At 45.2% G+C, this 6,323-nt stretch overlaps 1 long non-coding RNA gene across 1 annotated transcript; it reads right to left on the bottom strand.

Moving 5' to 3' along the window:
* Window positions 1-564: 564 nt before the first annotated feature.
* Window positions 565-6,304, bottom strand: LOC149367312 (uncharacterized). Its single transcript, XR_016284702.1, has 3 exons — window positions 6,267-6,304; window positions 4,226-4,379; window positions 565-708 (listed from the first exon to the last, which is right to left on the bottom strand). It is a non-coding gene; the product is annotated as an uncharacterized LOC149367312 (long non-coding RNA).
* Between the last annotated feature and the right edge of the window lie 19 nt (window positions 6,305-6,323).

Here is a 6,323-nt window from a genome sequence, read left to right as displayed (position 1 = left end):
GTGTGGCCGCCTGCTTATGATCTCGTGGTATTTAAACAAATGCGCGAACAATGTGTCAGTGTTCTACTTATGAGCGTTAGTTACGGGTGCTTGTAGTGTTTAGAGATGACCAAATCTAAACATCCACGCATGTTGCCTTTCCAGAAGCATCGAACCCTTGTAATACGCAAAACAGCACAATCTACCTCATGGGTTTCGCGCTACTATTGTGATTTACAGCCACCTTCGCCAATTAGGACTTAAATTCTTCTTTGGGAAAGTTACGTGCTTAGCAGGAAAGTCGAAGTTGGCTGAGGTGTCAGAAACGGTCTAGTTAAACAGCGTCATCCCTCCTTATGTCAGCGTCATCCCTCCATGGGGCATTCCTCAACTCTTTTCAGTAAGTCTACATTCTTCCCACCTGCGGTAGGGCGTCTAGACACCCTACCTGTGGGAGCCGAAGAGCCGCCTTTTCATTGCGCAAATATACACGAAGTGAATACTCCCGTAGGAAGCGCAACATTGGAATGCCAGAAAGAAATCTGCACGTGGTTTTCATGAACCCAAATATCTTTATTATTTTTTTTTTTTAAATTCAACGCAGTTACCACAACCGCAGTAATAGAATACCATGAAGTGCGTCGAATGTTACAGCGAGCACGGATTAGCAGAGTCGCTTGTAACCACATTTGTCCACTTGCTTCCAGTACTCCTTCAGTACCTCGTTGCCTGCGGGAAATGAATTGGGAGGCGCTTTTGGTAAAATTGGTACATTGGTTTTAGAGGAAAGGAAACGGCGCAGTATCTGTCTCACATATCTCGGCGGACACCTGAACCGCGCTGTAAGGGAAGGGAGGAAGGTGGGATTGAAAGAATAACGAGAGAAAGAGGTGCCGTAGTGGAGGTCTCCGGAAAATTCGCTGTGGCTTAGCTTGTCTAGGCGCTATAGTAATCTACTGTAATCTATTGTAATCTAATCTAATCCAATCCAATACAGTCCAATCCAGTCTAATGTAATCCAATCTAATCCAACTAATGCAATCAAGGTCAAATGAAGGTCAATGGTTGGCACCGCCGCGGCACGATGGTGGTCACCGTGCAAAGTGCAAGTAGTATTGCTTTCGCAATAATAATTTAGACCACCTGGGGATCTTTAACGAGCACTGACATCGCACAGCACAGGCGCTTCGTGCGCTTCGCCTCCATCGAAACGCGGCCGCCGCGGTCGGGTTCGAACCCGGGTACTCCGGCTCGGTAGACGAGCGCCTTACCACTGCGCCACCGCGGCGGGTAAACGCGCTTTTGGTGTAAACGCATTTTTAGGCGTACCCATTCTACTTTAAACTCAAGAAAGCATTCAGCCTGCAAAAATCACAGCACAGACATTGATCACCACTGGCGTCCGTTCTTCAGATATATTGCATGTCATCACTGCTACTGTTGTCATTCTCATAGCGACATTTAAGGTGTATAGAACATGCGATGCTAATGCCATCAAAAGGATCTGGTGTGCCAAATGTACCGTGACGCTATATAAGACGATGCAGCTGCTCGTGTGGAATTTTTCTTATTTATTCAAGTAAAAACTTTTCGTACTATATAACACAAGGCTAATTATGGATACTGCTTGAAACTCCGCAATAGCGGCAAGGATCTCCTACTTTTTTATTTCAACTTTTGTTTACGTGTTATTAGCATGACATCGATATTTTCCTTGTCTAACAGGTTTTTAGAGAAAGAAAATGGCGCAGTATCTGTCTCGCATATCGGTGGACACCTAAACCGTGCCGTAAGGTAAGGGATAAAGGAGGGGGTGAAAGAAGGAAGAAAGAGGTGCCGCAGTGAAGGGCTCCGGAATAATTTCGACCACCCGGGGATCTTTATAGCGTGCACTGACATCGCACAGCACACGGGCGCCTTTTGCGTTTTGCCTCCATCGAAACTGGGCCGCCGCGGTAGGGCCGCTTTTCGATGCAGGCGAAACGCTGATTTATTCTTTACATGCCCGTCAGCGTAGTGAGTCACGTATTTTTTAACAGCGATGTTGTTTAAGACGGAGGTTGTTCCGTTAGTCGTTCGCAGCGGTAGCTATGTTCGCAGTAATGAGGTCACTCACGGAACTCACGGACGCCTGCCACCGTTGTCTCGGAGCGGACAACTATTATTGTACTAGTTGTCGTCCTCTCCGACAGAAGGCGTCAGGCGTCCGTGGGTGGTACTGAAATACCACTCGTGGTACGTACTGATGACTGAGTGCTCGTTGATCTTAAGGGGGGGGGGGGGGGGGGGGACAGTGCTGCCAACCTCCAGAGCCGCTTCTCCTTCAATTTTCAACCAAAATTCCCTACATTTCCCTAGATACGAAAAATAGCGTTCAAATGTGAAAAAATGTATACTTATGCGCAGTTCAGTGGCTAGTTTTATCATGCAGCTACCCTATTACAAGACGTTTGTAAGCAAATTAGCTGTAAATTTAAAATCAAGGATCTAAAATGAAGAACTTCTATATGAAGCTACAAGATAAACCGTAGCGCTCTTTGGAAATTACAAATCAATGGCTTTATAACGTGTCTGTGTTTTTTTTCTTCATTGTACGTAAGATAAATAGTAAACATGCATCGGCATGTGGAAATAATTGAATTTTTTCCCTCATGTTGTGTCGGTTTAGACCCCAGCCGAAGGATACCACGTACAAAATGCCTGGAGGTCGCTTGAGGAGTGTACGGAAACTGCGATATGAAAGCTGCTTGTTCATTTGTTGCGATTGCTATAGAGGGTGGCTGACCTAACAGTTTGAGTCAATTAAAACAATGAAGCAGTGATTGTTACAGCATTTTTATGCCTCATGTGATGTCAACTCACTTTGCTCGGCGTGGTGGAACTGGGAATTATGTCTTATAATTTTGGAGGGTCTAACTTCCCAAAGCGACCCAGGCTATGAGGGATGAATAGTGAAGGGCTCCGGAAATTTCGACCACCTGGTGTTCTTTGACATGCACTGACATCGCACAGTACACGGGCCTCTAGAATTTCGCCTCCATCGAAATTTGACCGCCGAGGCCTGGGATCGAACCCGCGTCTTTCAGGTCAGCAGCCGAGCACCATAGGCAGCGAGCCACCGCGGCGGCAGAATTGGAATTGTTCTCCTAGTTAGACTACCTAAGATTTACAGCAAGGCGCTCCTTTATCAAACAAAAATGGCACCCTTGTTCTTTCCTAGTTACCAAAATAAACATGCAGATATGCTTACTAAATAGGAATTTCACGTCGTGCAGCGAACTCCAAATACAGCGCGAGGAAGGGGCGTGCGTGTTGAGGGAAGACGGTGGCGCGCCAGATCACATCAGCGGGTGCCACTGGCCAAGTCAGAGACCATACACGTCTGACTACGTCCGTGTAAAGGCTGGTCCACATGCATGCAAGCGGCTGAAAATTGAGCAGCGCAGTGCGGCGAAAAATTTGTAACTTGTTGGAACATCGCCGCTCTGACTGCTGGAGCCGCCGCGATGGCTCTAAACAGCTCTTGCGCCGCAGCGACAAAACGTTTTCACTTGCATGTGAAACAGGCTTTACTCGAGCGCGCGGCGGTGTTGTACGGGCCTCCGTGCAGTTGTAGAGAAAAAACAAAAAAAGCTTGTATTGTCTTCACAATTTGAGAGAGAAAAGAAAACTATCCGAGCGAATGAAACTTCCCTAGATTACATAAAAAATCCCATTTCCCCTAAACAGCGTCCAAATTCCCTAGACCCAGGGAAAAATCCCTAGGGTTGGCGGCACTGGCGGGGGGGGGGGGGACCTATAGACGACAAGAGATAGAAATGACGAGCATAATAACGGTTAACTTAGTCGAACCAAGCTCAAACAGCATCGCTGTGTCATCAGTCTTACACGAGACTGTAATCTGCCTTGCAATTTTTTTTTTGTCTCCAAAAAAAAAAAAAAACCTTGGCCCTTTATTAACTAGACCACCAAGATTTGCCGCTTGGATAACCGATACAAAAAAACGCCAGGCTAAACGCATGTTCAACTTATGCCTGGTAAAGAGCATGCCTCCAGTGCGCGAGATTACGGTAAATATGTAGAAAGTGTTAGTGCACTGTAATGAAGAGAATTCCAGAGACGGCAAGTGCTATGTGCGATGCCAGTGGTGGATTATAGGAAGAACCGGATCATTATCGGTTAGCTGGCAACGGAAAAGAGCATTTCCCTCGTACAAAGGTTCGGCTCCACGCCCACAAGTACTCACATTTCAGTTTGCCAACAAGGTACAATTCCTCCTGGAACACTTCTGGTTCTCTATTGCGAACCATACCTGCGAAGGACGACAGCATCCGACAGATCATGATCGACTTTGTGTCCCGTTGCCAGTGAGCACGCTTCATGCCTCTGTCGACAAGGCACTGCGAAAGAAGAAGCACCGCTCCTTTGTAGCAAATGTTAACCCTCTTCACAGTTGCTCAAAACCTGCTCAAAGTTGAAAACAAGCAATTCTTTAAAACAGCAATATCACAAGTTCTAAGCAAACGCTGACGTGCTCTCCCTGGTACTAGGAATCGCAAAACATGTCATCAGCTGCCAAAAACACAGTACGTTTCAGATGTCAACTTATTAGCAAATCCTTGAAGCAGGAAATCCGAAAGAAATTGCGCTCAATGTAACACTTTTGTTGTGGGTAAACGATGACAGCTAAAAAAGACCCAAGAACTACCTACAAATAATTTAACACATGTAATAGAAATGTTGCAAAGAGAACGTTCTACAACATCATCTGAAGATAACTGGTAAGGGGGGGGGGGAGTTGTTACTTAAGGAACGAAATTGTACCACGAAAAATTAGAGAAACGCAACTATATCATGCGAGATCAAAATACAACCCCTAAGATAGTGTTATTTTCCTACGCCTTAGCATCCCCTTAAAGGGCACTTGCTCAGCTTCAGGACATTTTTTAAAAACAAGCCCACTGCATAGATGAGGCATCGAAGATAATCTATGCAAAATACTAGAGCCATGCGCGCTCCGGAAAGCTGCAAAAATTCAAATCAAAGCCCGCTCGTTCCTTCCTTCCTCAAGGAAACGTCCACGCCCTCTACTCTGGCTCGTTTGACATCATACGGGACACTTTCGCTGAAGGCATTCCATTGGTGCGTCGACCTGACTGACGGGAGAAGGCTGGGCGTAGCCGGGGCGTCGCGTCGTCTGCGCAACGCTCTCCGCAGCGCCTTCCGTTCTGGCGCATGCCTACAAACCCGCATGAAGGGAAAAAAATAAACTGATGAGGGGGCGTCCGGCGACAGCCTTGAATCCTAGACATAAAAAGCAAAAAAAGTAAAACTGGGAGAGTCGGTTCCCCCAAGTAATTAAAAGATTAATTCATTAATGAAACGAATGAAAAAATTGAAAAAAGGGGTTCATATGATGTCAAAATCCCCAGAACGAGAAGTGAACGCTTGTAGATAATATTTAAGAAACTTTTCAGTGTGTAATTGATAAATTAATTAATTGAAACATTTGAAAACAATGAAAAATGCGCTCAAAAGTTTCCAATTGATCAAAATGAAAAGCCTAACCCACTAATCTATGGCGTCATACCCTTAAGGCGGGCCTCTCCAAGTTGGTTTTTTTAAACTTGTTTTTCACCGTTATCATATTTCATATCAACCTTACATGATATTTCTCGTGCTGCCTGGTAGACTGAAATCAGTCTTTGCTTAGACAGGCTAGAAAACTTCCTATGTACTGAGATTAAACATCCACTACGTAAATTGTATCTCGTTTAACTCGTCGTATCTCGTCTAATTGTACATCGTCTAACACACTAAACAGGAATGACGGGACTCTACATCCTATCTATGCTAAATCATTAAAAACGCTACTGAGTGCTACAAAAGGACGGATCCGTGCGCCGATTGCTTCATAGTGAACAAGGGAGCCGTAGCGCTCCCGAAACGTCTTTTCATCTTTATTGACTTTGGCCAGTGACCAGCAATCCTCATCACCATGATTCTTGAGCAGACGGTATGCCGTCAAACCCTCGACTAAATTGTATCTTAGCCTGAATACCATGAAACCTACTGTTGGTAGGCAGTGGTTTGCTTATCTTCTTTGCGGACCGATCTCTTAGGGTTCTCTTTAACATTTTTTGGGATAACATTTGTTCTTTCCTTTGTAATTAGCAGATGGTGCTGACCTAATTAACCGTGTTCATTCACCTACACGAATGTGCGATGCATAGCCTTCTGTCATCATCATCATCAGCCTGACTACTACCACTGCCTTCTGTACTTACCGAAAAGGTGGCGGCCATTTGATCCTGAAAGAAATGCAAAAAAATGAACAGATAAAA

The sequence above is a fragment of the Amblyomma mixtum genome, chromosome 1 (genome assembly GCF_055824585.1).
Source record: "Amblyomma mixtum isolate Tamu chromosome 1, ASM5582458v1, whole genome shotgun sequence".
In the NCBI taxonomy this organism is placed as follows: Eukaryota; Metazoa; Arthropoda; class Arachnida; order Ixodida; family Ixodidae; genus Amblyomma; species Amblyomma mixtum.
This window is presented reverse-complemented; position numbering and strand designations above follow the sequence as displayed.